Source organism: Ixodes scapularis, unplaced genomic scaffold (genome assembly GCF_016920785.2).
Source record: "Ixodes scapularis isolate PalLabHiFi unplaced genomic scaffold, ASM1692078v2 PGA_scaffold12__126_contigs__length_90152505, whole genome shotgun sequence".
Lineage (NCBI taxonomy): Eukaryota > Metazoa > Arthropoda > Arachnida > Ixodida > Ixodidae > Ixodes > Ixodes scapularis.
Genome location: NW_024609838.1, coordinates 67,992,686 through 68,008,422, shown reverse-complemented (window position 1 = coordinate 68,008,422; position 15,737 = coordinate 67,992,686). Strand labels below are relative to the sequence as shown.

Sequence of the window (15,737 nt, the reverse complement as noted above, 5' to 3'; positions counted from 1 at the left end):
GGCGTATAAGTTCGTCTGCTAGGATGGTCGTGCGCATGCGCCGGCACAACCGGATGTCGGCTACAGGCGCTGTCAAGTGAGAACGGCACGATGCCTCTTTCGAACGCTAGGCGTCCAGCAAGCGGTCGTTGCTTTTTCGCGCATGCTCTGGCTGCTCGTGCACACTTAAGGCACCGGAAGTTTTAAGAGACGACAACACGTTCCCTCCCCCCCCCCTCTCCCCTCTTAACGGCCTTTGCTGTAAAATAACCATTCGGATGTCTAGTTTTCCCCCAGGTGGCAACCAGGTGAGACAGCATAGAGCCTCAAGGTGTCACGGATATTCATCTAAAGCATATTGCATTTTAATTTTTCACACAAGGCATGAACAAAACGTCGGGGCGCTTGCGCAACCCCAAAGTCGAAACATTTCGACAGCTGAGGAGGGACGTCAACGCCGATAAGGTGACATTTCGAAGCAGACAAACTGAATGACCGGTATCGGTGCGATCGCGTACCATAAATTCCTCATGTGCGTTTCGTATTAAACAGAATAACACACCGGACGCAAATTTTAAAGCGTCTTCTAACCAATAGGTGTGTGTTAACGAAAGAGTGTTTCGTGAACTAGTTAATCAATCTTATTGCCCACAAACTATGACTGCATTGTGGTAATTGAAGAACACTTTAAAAATTCCGCGCCCAAGTTTGAAATCCAGAGACCGACGAAATTGCGTGAAAATGCCTGAACCGTTCCCTGTCGTTGGTGTGGTTACCTGAACGTCTTGTCCAATGTTAATGGACACAAACTAACACCTCCTTGTGGTCGCTGAAGAACAGTTCCAAATCGCGCACTCAAGTTTCAACCGCGTAGCTCCACCTAATTTTACGCTCTTGGTTTTGCAGGTTTAACAGCCATCTCTACCTTTATTGGTTTTATCGCCCCAGAACCTTTCTTGCATAATTAGCGAAAACGCTTTATTTTATTGTTTTAATTGTCAGCAGTCTCATGTTTGCGTTTCTACGTGCCGCCATGTTGTCGCGTGACGACATATTGTCACGTGACCTCACAGTCTCAAGTGACGTCATGATATCACGTGACTCACGGTGTCACCTGACGTCATTAAGTCGCGTGGCGTCACTGTGCAACGTGACTTGACATGAAAATGTCCCGTCGTGGCGTCAGCTCGCGACATATAACAGGTGACGTATTAATGCAATGAATGCGATGCTGGCGAGCTGGACAAAATAAACGGTCATTTCTGCAGTCCACTTGCGTGCAACTTTGCATTCATCACATTAACATCGTAACCTTCAAATGCAGGCCGTTCCCCGTGGTTGGTGTGAGACTGGTAACAGCTGATAAAACCCGTTAACTCTACTGACGTGTAACTCCTGGTTAACTCAGCTGGTTAACAGGTTTCTTTTCTTTGCGAACAAAGTGACCCTTTTCTCCGTACAATCATTCTATAAATGATCCACAATGTTCTGTTCAATTTCACAATGGCTTCGTGTGACGACGTTAGTTTTGGTGTTCACGCTTGCATCAAGGAAGTTTTTGGTGCTTATCGTTTTTTTAGGGGCGGGGGTAGGGGGGGGGGCGTTTTTCGATAGTGAATTTGGCAGATGTTTCGCGGTAAAGGTTGTCAAAAAATGTAATTGATTTGTTGTTTGCGGTTACATAGTACCGTGCGTCGTACAGTGCAGGCCCAGAAGTGAATGTATTAAAGCAGGTAAAAAATGATAGTTTCCGCCCGTATAAAAACTTTTTCTTCAAACTACATAATTAAACGCTTTCAGTTAAAACATGGCTGAATAGGAAAAGGAGTAACAATCGCATGGTCAATGCAACGATCTGCGCCCTATTCAAAAAACCGAATTTTATTGAGCACGTATTGCTCGACTGCTGGGACGCAGTGTTTTCCTAGGATATCCTTTAAAGGAACCTTAAAAGAGATCTCCCTTTAACGCCACAGGACATTCGTTTCCTGACTGTCGAAGATGGTGACAATGTGCCCTATGACCTGATAATGCTTTCGGTCCTGCACAGTATTTGGCAGTCTCGTATGGTGGTACGCAGCGCAGATATAAACGTGTGCCCCGTGTATAAGTATTTCGTTCAACAAGTGTCATTTTTAAAAGACGTGTTCAAGGCGCAACAGCCTCCCCTTGAGTGGTTGTTGCCCGTCCTTGAAGAGCTGATTACCCTCAAAATATTTTAAGCGTGTTTATTTATCAGCCGATCTGGCTGGTTTTTAACCCTTGAGTCCGGTTGGTATTTATGTGAAAATTGGTGGTGATGCTTTTGTTTTATTTATATAATTACAGGCCATGAAACAAAATGGTTTCCTCATTTGCTATAGTGCTCTGCTGGAAATGAAAAGGTCCCTCGTTCGATACCAGGACCAGGCAGATTTTTTCAGCGCGCACAAGTGACGTAGCTGCCCCTAGTTCCCCCTCCCCTGTTCCCCCCCTTCAGGGATTATTATGATTTGTGTTACGTGAAGTGCGGCGTAACGTCAGACTTGTGTCGAGCGGTGTGACGTCAATGTAGAATCTTTTGGTGGAGTGCCGAAAATGGCCCGCGTCGACAGGGAGCGCGGTCGACGGCGCGTAGCCCCCGAAGTGTCCCTCTACTATCGCAGAAAAATATTGGCCGTATTAGGAAACCTATCTACAAAAGACTGTTTCACACGCTTGCGTTTGAATACGACCGGCAGCACTACAACCGAGTTTTAAGCCTCTTGTGACTGCTTACAACGGCTACTTAAAACCTACAGCCGCGTGTAAGCAGTCCCAAGAAGCTCAAAAACCGGTTGTAGCGCAGTTGGTCGTAGTCAATCACAAGTGTGTGAACCACTCTTAGCACCTTGGATTTGAAACGTGCATTGATGAATTTAAAAGAGTGAAAAAATCCGTGTGCTAAAAGAAATGGAATCAATTGGGTTTATTCATGCCGCTAGCAGCTGAGGGTTGCTTGTAGCTGGCAGCTGAGGGCGAATTGCTCGCTAAGCTGATTCATCTTCAGCCGAGCTTTTTACACCGCTGTAACGGACACGCTTGCTCCCAGCAGCAGGTGCAGTGTCTGCGGACGTTGTTGAATGCCGTTGGTTATAGGACACTCTGGCGTCTAGCAGTAGGCGCAGTTTCCGCGTAAGTTCTTCCCTCCCTCGAACGGCAGGGGCGCGGGTCCAGGTCCAGGGGTAAAGAGCCTGTTCCGAGGCCGTAGGGACGCCCTCGGCTGCCCTTGCTGGAACCGTCTGGGCCCAGGAGGATGCCTCGGTGAGAAGAGGAGTCGCAGGTCTGACTGGAGCCGTAGTAACTGGCTCGGCTGAAGGGGACGGTTCTGGTAGCGGAGTAGTTAACGGAGTGGCACCATCTGTGTAGACAGCGCCCATGGAAATCGTACCAAGGCAAAAAGGGAGAAATAAATATTTAAATAATTCAGTAATATTTATTAATTTGTTAATTCATCACCTTATTTGTCTATTTAATTTTTTTCATCTATTTATTTGTTTCAAATACCCCACAGTGCCCATGAGGGCATTACAGTAAAGGAAGGGCAAATGTGGAGACGGCGTAAACTATTAAAAACAAATAAATATAAATCCTGGGCTGCTTAAAGAGAAACACAAAGCAAACACAAGCAGCTTAGAAAAGCTTGCAAGCATGGTCAAAAACCCCTCTCTGCGTGCGGATACAAATATATCTAAAATGTTAGGAGCTAGTGAGAGCATAAAAACCTTCGAGTGCATATCCTCAGACACCAGATCCCCGGATGACTAGTTCCCATTCTGGATACTGCACGAGTATTTCAAACGGTACATTTAAGATGTGTATGGCCTAATTTATCTTGAGCGATCACAATTTTAACAAATTAAGTTGGGTTGAAGTAAATATTTTTTTTTGTGCCGCAATGTTATAATAAATATTACGGATAACTTGCACTATTACGACAGGTTTCGAAAGCTTATTCCCATTTAAGCTCACATCTTAAAGCGGTCACACTTTCATCGTGCTTGTAGTGATTCAAAACAAGCATGGCGGATCTATTGTTTATTACTCCTGCGGTTTTACCAAGCTACTGCAGATTGGGATCCAATAGTTCACAGGCATATTCCAGGATAGGCCTGATGTCAACGAGGTATAGAGTTCTTTCTTTTTTTTTTTTTTCACGAGCACGTTTGTTTAAGTTTTGTTTAACGAATCCTAGCGTTCCAGTTAGCTTTAGCCTTGATGTATTCATTGTGCTTTTTTTTTGCCAGGACAGACTCTTGGAAAAATAGGCTCCCAAATGTTTTACTTGTATGCAGATCCTGTTAATATACTATATGTTAGTATGCAGACAAACATGTTCAAAATGCTAAGGCCATGAGAGTTTAAAGCAAATGTAGAATCACCGATAGGTGTAAGAAGCACCAAACAAAATTTGTGCGACAGTCTACTTCTGGTCATAACTCAGCCCTGCGGGCTCTAAACACCCTAATAAACAAAACATCACATCCACGCATGCTCGATTCCTCTGTCAAAGTCAGCATCAAGGCCTGATTGGCTGCATTCCAAATTTTACCCAAATGAATCCGAGTTACTCCGGCGGATCGCATCACGTGACAGCACAGATTGAAAAACGCTGGACGCGAGTAGGTTTTAGAACGCAAAGGGTACAAAACCTTTACCAGATCGAATAAATTTTGGAACACGGCCATTACCGCAGCACAACTGCAGACACCAGAGGACGCCATCGCACGAGGAGAAGTTAAAAGTCCCCGTATAATGCAAGTAGGGTCATTCATTGTTAAGAGAACCCCCCTCCCCTTTTCCGGAACACCCTCACCCCCTACGGAATCATCCTCCTTCTCCTAAAAATCCGCCTCTCCTATACCCCTGATTGGCTGACCAGTTTCGGTTCATCACTTCCGTCCGCCATTGAGGCCTATAGGCTCCTTGCACAGGACGTCATTTCCGTTGCCCTCCAAAGAAGAGGGGAAGAAGGAGCTCCCCTCTTATCAGGACCCTCCTTTGTACCTCCCGGATTTGTACAGGCGTCGCTATTCTCCCCCCAGAAGATTATAGAAGATTAACCTGTCGCTCAAAATTCTTACAAAAGCAGCTTCCCTCTCCTCCTCTCACTTGGTGTTCAAAAGTGTGCGATGTGACGTCAGTGCAAGGAGCCTATCCGTCAAGCGGTCGAGTTTATTTATTTACCTGCTGCATCTCCCGTCGTCCGTATAGATTTTGGGGTTGAATTGGTCACATTTCGAGCGGTTTGTTCGTAAACGCGACATAGGACTACTATAAAAGAAAGTAATGGCGCACGGAACCTGGTGGCGATTTAATATTTTCCTAAACGTTGCCTTTAAAAAATTGTTTTTTTTTTTCTTTTTGCGGTAGTTATAATAGAGAAGGCAAATGTTTTTTTTTTTTTTTTAGGAGGATGACAACTTCTACGGTGTATGCCAGGTCTTTTTCGTAGGCTTTTGTTCTGAACTTCTGGGCGCCTTTTTTCTTTTTATATGTGTGCATCCTTGAAAATATGTTTGTATATGGAAAGATGTCCCTCAGTTAGCTGAGTTTGAGACGTTGCCTTCTATCAATTTGTTTCTGTATCTTCAACTTCGAATACATCGCATTCTCCACCGAGTATCAGGTGCTTTAAGGAAATGGTAGGTGACTAAACTACTGTTGTGTCGTGTTGTTGTGCGGTATAGGGTATTTTAATCACCAAAGAAAGGGCACAAAGCTGTACCGAATCGCTCGTAAACATAGAAATGCAATAAGAAACGAAAATAAATTTTGCGCTCACGAACTAGCCCTTTATCTTAGCTTTTAAACGTGACTGTCTTGAGCCAGCGTTACTTTCCGCCGTAGCACGCTTCAAAACTGCGATATCGATTCGCGCCCGAACTTTCGCTACCTTGGCAGCCGAGTTGTTGGGTTCTCGAAGCTTTTTTAAACGGCCAAAACGTTTCGCACGCATAGGTTTTACAAATCAGAGCGTGTGTCGTACCTTCTCTTGGTCCTTTGTGTTCTTGTACGTCCTGCTTTAAAAGGCACATAGAGCCACATGTCAGTGTCTTCGATAACTTACTCTAACATGTGTAGTTTCTATGTTTATTTAGCGGAAGAGAGCGGAAGACCTCGAACTGAGGGGTCCGAGCAGAATCACAGCCGAAACCTCGACAAAACTGGTGAGATCGCTCTAGACGGGAAGGGATCGAAGAACGCACCTAACAGTAAAAATGTCGAATACATTAGAAACTTGAATCGCGGAAAAAGCGCGAAAGCTGCCAGCCAATATCTTCCTCAAAACACTGATCTCGGAAGGGTCTGCTCGCCCGCCATGCCGCCCGGAGGGGAGTCGGCCAAGGCGGCGCCACCATGGAAAAAACAGAGGTTGAGGGCGACAAAAAGGTGGGAAGTGCGAGAGATTCTTGATGGAAAGAGATTAAAACGGGCTTCTCTAGAGATCCTACATTGTGGAGATTCCAATCGGGGTCACGCGGTTACGGCCCGAATTTGTAATACGAGCTACGGGCAGGTCACAAACGCGTTGGTCGTCTGCGAGCGTTTCCGCCTTTCTGCCTGCCTTCCCCCTTGATACCCCAAAAAACGCACCCTAAGCGCACTTACGAACAGTTTCTGCCGGAGGCGTCCGCCATTAAATCGGAAACGCTCCATAAGGTATGAGATGGACCCTGTCGGCAGTCTAGTCTCTCTAAGCTTCTCCTTGTCCAACGGTGCCCTCTTTGCCGGCTGGCTAGAAACAGCGTCTCAGCTGAGACTGGGCGAAAGCAAGCACTGCCAAGCCAGCGCACAGCCAGAAGGTGACTAAAACCGCGCCCCAAGATGCTCGCGGGCCCCAGCCTTCGCAGTGCTTTCTTTCGTACAGTCTCAGCTGAGACGCTGTTTCTAGAAACCGGCCCTGCGGCCCTATGTTGCACGTTTTGGACTCCCATGGCGACTATGGAGAAGGAAGTGACGTTAACAACGCAGCAAACGCAGATTGTATGTTGATTTGGTTTTCTTCTGTCAACACTCAATCTGTGTTGGCTGTGTCGTTGACGTCACTTCCTTCTCCCTAGTCGCCGTCGGAGTCCAAAACATGCAACATAGGGCCCCTGGTGTCTGCGATAGTTCCGAGGTAACTGATCTCTGATACTATAGCATCCTATATAGTGACTAAGCCTGGCAGATCGGCGCGGGAAGCGGCAGCCGAAATGGCAAAGCTGGAGTGGCAGACAACGGGTGAGTAAAGGTCCCTCGATCAAATTCACGCTTTCAAGTACCGCCATCCATTATTGTGGGAACGCGCAAGACAAGTGACAGGAGCGAATGCTCCGCCGCCATTCACTTCCAAAAGTCGCTCATTTCAATGATCCGCCGCAATTCGCTTCCAAAGGCCACTCGAGACTCTGACCTTGATCACTGGCTCATTTAACTCTACTTGCAAGACAAACGCAAACACATCGAGTGTCTTTACAGCCTCGTCCCCTTAGAGTTCCGTGTCGCTGATGCTGACCCACTGTAACAACCAACACCCGCGACAAACGCCGACAAGTACCGACAAACGATCGACAACTGACGAGTTCTTGTCTGTTGTTGGACTTGAAGCGCAACAAGCAGTCCCACTGTGAAATATCGGGTGAAGTTCATTTCCTGGCCCATAAAACGCCTTCAAAAAGGGGACCTTCCTTAGAATGTAGCTACGTGGTTAAGATGACGCTGTCCGATAAATGTGACATTTTAGAAAGTCACTGTGAGTGCCCTCGCGGGGCCGCAAAGTGCTGCAACATGGTGGCTACCGCACTTTACGCGGCTCTAACTGGACTGTCCAAGACATGGCTGCAACGCCCCAAGAGTAGCATCCCGCGGCAGATCGCTCGCTCAGGTAAGAAGCAAAAACACTATGTTCATCACTATGTTAAAACGTTTAGTTGCACGAGTTTCGTGAATGGTACCTCGCGTTTAATGAGTTTTTCAACGATAATCAGCTAAAAACAGATGACAGCCGATGCAGTGACTGTAAATAAACAAATGCAGCTGTGCGATCGGTACTGTGAGCACATCATAGCCCAAAAGTGCTCGATCGCTGCTTGTTGTCACAACTTTCTCGCTCGACGAAAAGGCTGCTGTCAGTTAGCGTATTGGGGCGTGTATGTGTGGCGTAAACACAAGTGGCAAAAGTTTAAAAACCTGTGCTAATCTGTGGAAGAGAATCGGAGCAAGATCGATCGAGCTACCCGAGCGGCGTCGAAAGTATCGCGGAAGTTATGTCGTAGACTCGTTGACACCAAGAAGTAATTATTGTTATAATGCAATTAAATGCAGAGGTGCAAGCAAGCTGGACAAGAATGGCGAAAATAATCCCTGGAGAAGGGGAACAAGAAAGACAAAGGACAAACACAAATCTTTTTCGAAGGCCGCGTTCTCGCCGGTGAAAAAGCGGCGAATCTCCGACACACGCAGGAAAGGTAAAGCAGCCATCGCTTTGACTAGCAGACGTAAAGCAGACGACGTTAACTGCGCCAACCGCGCCAACCCGCCGACGCCGTTAAGGAGTGAGGAATCTCGCCGCACACTAAAGGAGGAAAAAAGTATTTGGGAGGGAACTTGCGGACACTAACCACCCTCACTCTCGGTTCTTAGCAAACAGACCTCGGCGCCTGGAGACACCTCGCCAGTAAGTCCTTTGGCTTCTCTCCTTGATGCGCGCCTGCTAGTTGTTAGACAAAACCAACGTACCGCTCGAGTTAATTCGTCTGCCCTCTCTGAAAGGCGGAGTCGAGCTCGCTCGTAAAGACCTGCAATTTCGAAAGTCGCAGGAAAGGTAAGACAGACGCAGACGACGTTGCAAAGGAGCAGACGACGCTCAGGGAGGACGTCAAGATCAGCCAATCAGGGCTCGGCGTTCTGACGTCACCGCTACCCCCTGCGCAAGAAGCAGACGAGCTTGCCCTCCGCATAATCGTCTTCTGGACGCCGCCATCTTTGTCTACCGGACTGTGGAAGGAGTTCTGAGCGTCCGCAGTAACTCTTTCATTCGAAATATGTGATAAATTGAATTAAGGTAACGATGCGGGCAATTTTGTTCATGACAGACGTGTACACGTTACTGAAAAAAAGTAACCGATGACAATTACAACTACAGCCTCAAGAAAGTAATCGAAAATTACTCTAAAGTAATCGATTACTTCCCACGTTCCTTTTTATTTCACTTTTTTTATTACGATAGCATATTCCTTAAAATCTCGTGCTCAATTGTTCCGGAAAAACAAAAAGAGCCTTGATTGCTTTTGTTTAAAGCTGAGTGACGCCAACACCCACAATTACTCTCGTGAAAAAAGTAATAAAATTAAAAGAGTGCTGTTTAAGTGTGTTACTAACTAGAGGCTGAATAAAACCACATTTTTCATACCGACGTAATCTCTGGTGTACCAAAAAAAAAATGTAGCCAGGAAATGAAGCACAGTGAAGTGGCCTACTAATCCTCGACGTCCCCCGCTTAGTGGTTTCGAAAAAACAAAAGAATTGGCCATTGCGCAGAGCTGACTTACTCCAGCACATCTAACCCTTCCACCTCCCTCCCTCCCTCCCTCCCTCCCTCCCCCCCCCCCCCCCCCCCAGAAAAAAATGACCGCATCTCCAAGTGGTGAATGATGTTGATTGGGGGAAGCTCTGGTGGTGCTGATGATATTGATTTTATTGCTCATAGGTAGTGCTGAGTTCCGGGTTACGTTTCGACTTCATTATATTATTGCTTTATGGTCGGTGAAATGCAGAGCCATGCATGCAAAGCTTAAAGCGATTATATACGCATTTGACCGCAGCGCCCTTTCCTGTATAGACGTTGGGCGGCTACATGCAACGTTTCATCCATGACATCCCCAGTTCTTGAGTTACTACCACATCTCAGAGCCCCCTACTCGTCCCGCAGTCGTGGCCGAATGGACTAGAAATCCATTGGGGTCTCCCCGCACAGGTTCGAATCCTGTCGACTGCGCTAACATTTTTTTGTGTGTGTGTGTGAGCACGGACGCCGGACGGACGAACGGACGATCAAAGCTAGACCCTAAGGAGCTTCGCCCCTAGAAAAAACAATATAAGAAAATTGTACTGGGTAATTTTGTAATCGATTACAGGAATAAAGTAATTAAATTACAAGGATCGTTACCCCTTAAAGGAAGTAATTGAATCGTTAAAAGATTACAGTAAAATTTAATCGATTACGAGTAATCCATTACATGTAACGCGTTACGTACAAGTCTAGTTCATGAGCATGGTTAAAATTTCGCACGAATGGAAAGGAACATTTGTGCGCCATTTCAACCATGCTCAATCATTACCAACTCGCCCAACTAACCACCTTATTATAATTGACCCATCTCAAAAGTCAGTGTGACTACGCCACCACTGCCGCAATGCGTCGAGGGAAATTTAGTGTTTTTGCACGTGCGATAATCTCGCTGGAGCACTGCGCGTGTAAAGCTCGAGAAGGCACGAGCATTCGCGTGTACGGCCGTCTGCCTTCTGAGGACGAAAGTTATGGCGGCGTCACGCATGCGCCGAACGCTTAGTGAGATCGGTCTATTGGTTCATGCTTACTCGATTCGACACAGCGCACAAGAAACAAAGACAGAAACAAAGCGCCCGTGTTTGTCATCTATCTTGTGTACGTCTTTTTTTAGCGCTTTTAACCATGGTTCAATTCAGTCAACAGCAACTAGCCCAACAACAAGGTCTTTTACAGAGCAGAAGGTTGTACACAGGACACCCTTGTACTTTGTATTCGTTTCTTATGTGCTGCGTCGAATCCACTAAGCATGAAATATGAAACGCCGCGCATGAGTCCATGGCTTAGCGACTAGGCATTTTTCGCCTGGGTGATTAAGTGCTGGAAACGTCTCCAGGCATTAACAGCTTAAGAAGCGCAGGGGCGTGGCCTATCTTAACGTTCACGTTTCCTGCCTCCTGATTAGTCCTTTGGCGTTCACATGGGCTCATATCGCAATCCCGTTGGCTGCGGCATAATAAGATGCACGGCACTCGCCACACCTCGCCTTTGTTTATTCGTAATTGACCACAGCGGTAACAGGGAGCGCTCCAACCAAAACACGATTGCGAGGGAAAAAGAAGTATCTGCTTATGAAATATATTTTTTCTCGTCGTAGCTTGCCAGTGCTTGAGTGCTGCGGGATCCCATGGTGCACTTTTGTAGAGTACAGACTAGGCAGAGATTAAAAATACACTTTGGTATCACCAGTTGCCACCGCTTGGGCGATGCGGATCAGTCTGAGTGAGTTCCCAGAGGTCATAAAAGAGAACCGTCACATTTCCTATGGATTCCTCACTTGCTACACCAAGTTATATTAATGCTGCTTGCAAATTCTGGTTACTTTTGCTCACGTATGCGCCCGGAAGCAGTGCTGCGAAACTGCTCAGAATAACGATCAAACGGGACGTACGAAAACAAGCACTCACCGCACGCTTCCTCGTCGCTTCCGTCGCCACAGTCGTTGTCGCCGTCACAAACAAAGCGTTTCTTGATGCACCGTTTATTGTTGCAAGAAAACAGGTCTGTACTGCATATTTCTGCACGAAACAAGCACCCGGTCAAATAGAAACAAATCAATTAAATTGCTATCACATGTTTGCTATTACGCATCCGAGTCCGATGCAAACATCTATCTAAACCTGATTCAATAAATGCGACTAGTGACACAGACAAGGAACGCATAAATATATGCGAAACGCAGGAAAATGTAGAAAAATCGGTACCTAAACTGTTCGCATTATGACGTAAAAGTTTAAAAAGGCATCTCTAATTGCAGTTAGACGGTTAAGGGAAGAGTGCAGTCGACTCTGCAGAGTGCAATTATGTTAAAAGACAAAACGGCAGAATTCATCTAAAGGACTGTAAATAAAGCTAAAGTGTCAGGTTTCCAACCATCAAGTATAACTTACACCAGCTCGCCTGCACTTTAACTGTTTTTCTTTTTTTTTTTTGGAAACTTTATTGTTTTGTTACTTCCGATCACCAACGTGAACAAAAGACTAGGTCGTCATGCTTCTCATCTCTGGGGACACATTTAATTCTTTTTTCGATGCGAATACGCATGAAGTCGTACTGTTTAGCGGTAGACTGTTTTATCTTTTGTTTAGTTGTCACTGGCGAAAATATTTTTGGTGGAAAGCTTTGTGCTCTTCTAAAGGAAACTGTGCCCCGGGCCATACCTTCCAGGCGTCCCAAAAAGCTTATATTGGTTTCAGATAGCGTTCACCTCAAGCACAGTTGACGGATGTTGCGCTATTAATGAAGATTTGTTCAACCATGGCAGAATAACTGCAGTGACTTCCTTAAAACTACCTTCCAAGCTTCTTTGCACTAAAGAAAATTTTTACCACGGCTGCGACAAAAAGGAAAAGTAGATTGGGAAATGAAGTTAGCACCGCCCGTGTCGCTCCATTCGACGTCCGCAACGTAAGTTTTCGCCGCCGCCGACATCGAAGTTTTAACCGTTGCGATGAACCTAAATCTAACGCCACGGTCTCACTCTGCTGTCTTTCTTGTGGAACGCCACTTTTGATTACATCAAACGTGGCGTTCGACAAAAAAAAGAAAGCGAAATTTTGTTTTTGTGATTGATTGAGTGAAATCCTGTCTTTATTGCTAAGAAAGGTTCGCCTGCCTATGGTCTGGTGAACCTGAGGCAGGAGGGAGGGGGGTTGGGGGGGGGGGGGTTGTAGGGAGAAAGGATTATGCCGTTGTGCCATTTTGTGCCCTTTTCGTGGTGATTAATTTTTGTTTCTTTGATTTAAATAACAGCAATATTGCTCTAATAAAAGTAATTGCTTCGCGGCAACTTGACCCTCTAGGTCTTGCAAGCGCGGCTTGGTGCTCCAGAAAATTCAGTTAAAAATGAAAGTCGTTTACAACTCCCTGTAACGCCGAATTAGAGCGCAGCCCTTGAGGAGGAGGAGGGAAGAGTACTGAAGGGAGGGTATACCCCTCCTCCCTCCTCCTCACCTCCTCATCCTGCCTGCTACTCCTGCGTCCGTGCGGCGTTGGCGTCGCCATCGCGCTCGGCGTAACCGTGAGGTCACGTGACCCTCGTGACCCCCCTTAAAAAAACCCTCAGGGGGGCACGTGACCTCCTGAGGTCACGTCACCCCGCGAGAACGTTTCGGCACGGTGCCGAAACGTCGCCGCGGTTACGCCGACGGTGACGCCGCTCAAGCCGGAAACGGGCGCCTAAGAGCTGTGCTCTAAAAGAAATCTCTCGTTGTATACCTGGATGACTAACTCAATAAGCGTTTTCTGAAACTGAACCTCAGAGGCATGAAGGTTTGGTGGCTCTATAGTAGAACGATACTTTTTTTTAGTTTAAAAACCTCAGCTAAAGTGAAAAAAGTAATGGATTACTAGTAGCTCGTTTTTTAAAAGAGTGATTAAATTACAAAATAGTTACAGCTCAAGGAATGTAATCAAGCCGTTATATAATGTCTATAAAATGTAATTGACAAGTAACTTATAACGCGTTCCGTACAAGCCTGCCCGCAATCCGCAATGCGCGATCTACGAAAAGCCCCTAATAGTGCCTTCCCGTGATCCTAAGCTCCGGAAAGGTGGCCTAGCGAACGTGTGCTCAATCTGCCTTCAATGTTATGACACGAGCTCCAACTGGTTCCGCTAGCATCGCATAGCTTTTGTGAATGGCCTAAAGATTCGTGATGGTGATCCTGCTTGCTATTATCATTTGCGAGGTCTCTCGTGCTCCAAAAATAATTATAGACGGAAACTGCGGTGCTCGACGTCGAAACTAATCATTTCAAGCAGAGTCGGATTATGTAAATCAGACATAACAAGTTAGCGTTTTCTAGTGGTTACAATGTTTAACATCACCTTGAATCTCCTGTTTACACTGAGTCAATTGAGCCTGAACACCCATTAAGTTTATCATCTTTAGAAGCTTATGAATGATTACTTCACATCGCAGTTATCCTGAAGACAGCGAGCATATACTTTCATCTGGTCTACGGTTCGTTATTATTTGAAAATAGAAGACGGCCTACGGTGTTTTGCCATTTGAATCTGAGCGTGCAGACGGCGATAGGAACGTGATGACACACTGAACTTTGGATGATCCGGACCGCTTGGCGGTTCTCCTGTGTACATGTTGTATATCGAAGTCTTTACATCGAGGTTTCAGCCATTGCGATGAACCTAAATCGAACGCCACGTTTGACTTAAGTTCGTCAAAATCTGTTCTTTTTTTTTTTTTTTTTTTTTTTGTGGAACGCCATTTTTGATTACATCAAACATGGCATTCGGCAAAAACAACAACAAGAGAAATCCCGTTTCTGTGATTGATTGATTGATTGAAATCGTGTCTTTATAGATAAGAAAGGTTCGCCTGACTATAGTCTGGTGAACCAGAGGCAGGAGGGAGGGGGGTTGTGGGAAGGTTGTAGGGAGAGGGGATTATGATGATCATTAGGTTACATGAATTGATGGACTCCGGATGTCCTGATAAAACGTCTCTGTGAACGTTAAGCAAACAGACACGTCGTCCGTGTTTGTTGTATTTTCTATTCTTATGACCGTGCTTTACATATTCACGAATATTATATGAACAAACTCGCTTGTTTATTTTAGAGGTGTTTTACAAACCTTGTTTACGGACGCCAGATCAATGTGTATAGAAATCGCTGCTATGCAATGAGATTGTTTTCTGGCGTTCCAAAGTTATTAGTTTTTTTTTTATTATATGACATCAAAACGAGGACTCTGTGGTGCTTTCAGCTTTTGTTGTTCACTGTTAACCGTACGCATCTTCAATTATGGTTAGTGACGTAGTTAAAACGGTCATCTTTCTGCCTCGCTTAACAGCCTTGATCCGCATTCATTGAGCTGCTTGCGCATCAAGAAACATGCAGGCCGACACTACAACGTGTGTAAAAGGAAAAAAAAAAAAAAAAGTTCAGAAACAAATTTGGTATAATTTCGTGAAAAGATTAGGGCCCTAAATATGAGGAAGAGAAACAAGGACGGACAACAACGACAGGCGACAGCTTCCAAATAGCCTGTCCCAGCCAGTTCAATTGATGTAAATGGCCTCACGCCGCGCGGTAACGTCCGCATGTTTCTTCGCGTTGTTACCAACTGTTTTTGTCAAAAGCTGTGTCTCAAGTAACAAATAAAAATAAGAAAAACCTTTGAACCCTGCTCACGTTTGGGTTCACGTCACGTATGAATTGAAGGTTTGTCACTGCATCCGCAGAGGAACGCAAAAACGCGTTATCATCGCATCTCTCGCGCCAAGAGCGGTCGATTCTTTACATGGGGTCTTTGCCGGTCGACTGCGTATTTTCGGCACCGATTTGAAATCCAGGGGGCGTGGCCACTGACGTCGCGAACGTCAAAATAGCTGCATTTTGACGTCTTACTTATTTTGACGTCAACAACACGTTTACTTTGGATGCCGCGCGTTTTGAAATGTCGGTCGCTCGGCGTGTGTGTGGTCGGGTGCTCGGCGGCTCGACGGTGTCCGCGCTGGTGCGTGTTGTCGACGTTGCCGCCTGTACTCGTCGCGTTCTCAGGAACATCAAAATAAGCGTTCTCCATTTTCCAACTTCGCCCGGTGCCGCCCGTCACTCCTGTTGCAAATGAAGATTATGTGTGGCGATGTGGGTTAGTTGGTTCATACTGACGTCAGGATTACGTGTACCGGAGGCGACAGAGCCCGGCCGCAATAATTTCG

At 46.0% G+C, this 15,737-nt stretch overlaps 1 pseudogene; it reads right to left on the bottom strand.

The window, feature by feature from the left end:
* Positions 1–2,929: 2,929 nt before the first annotated feature.
* Positions 2,930–15,737, bottom strand: part of LOC8028327 — an 89,211-nt pseudogene continuing 76,403 nt past the window's right edge.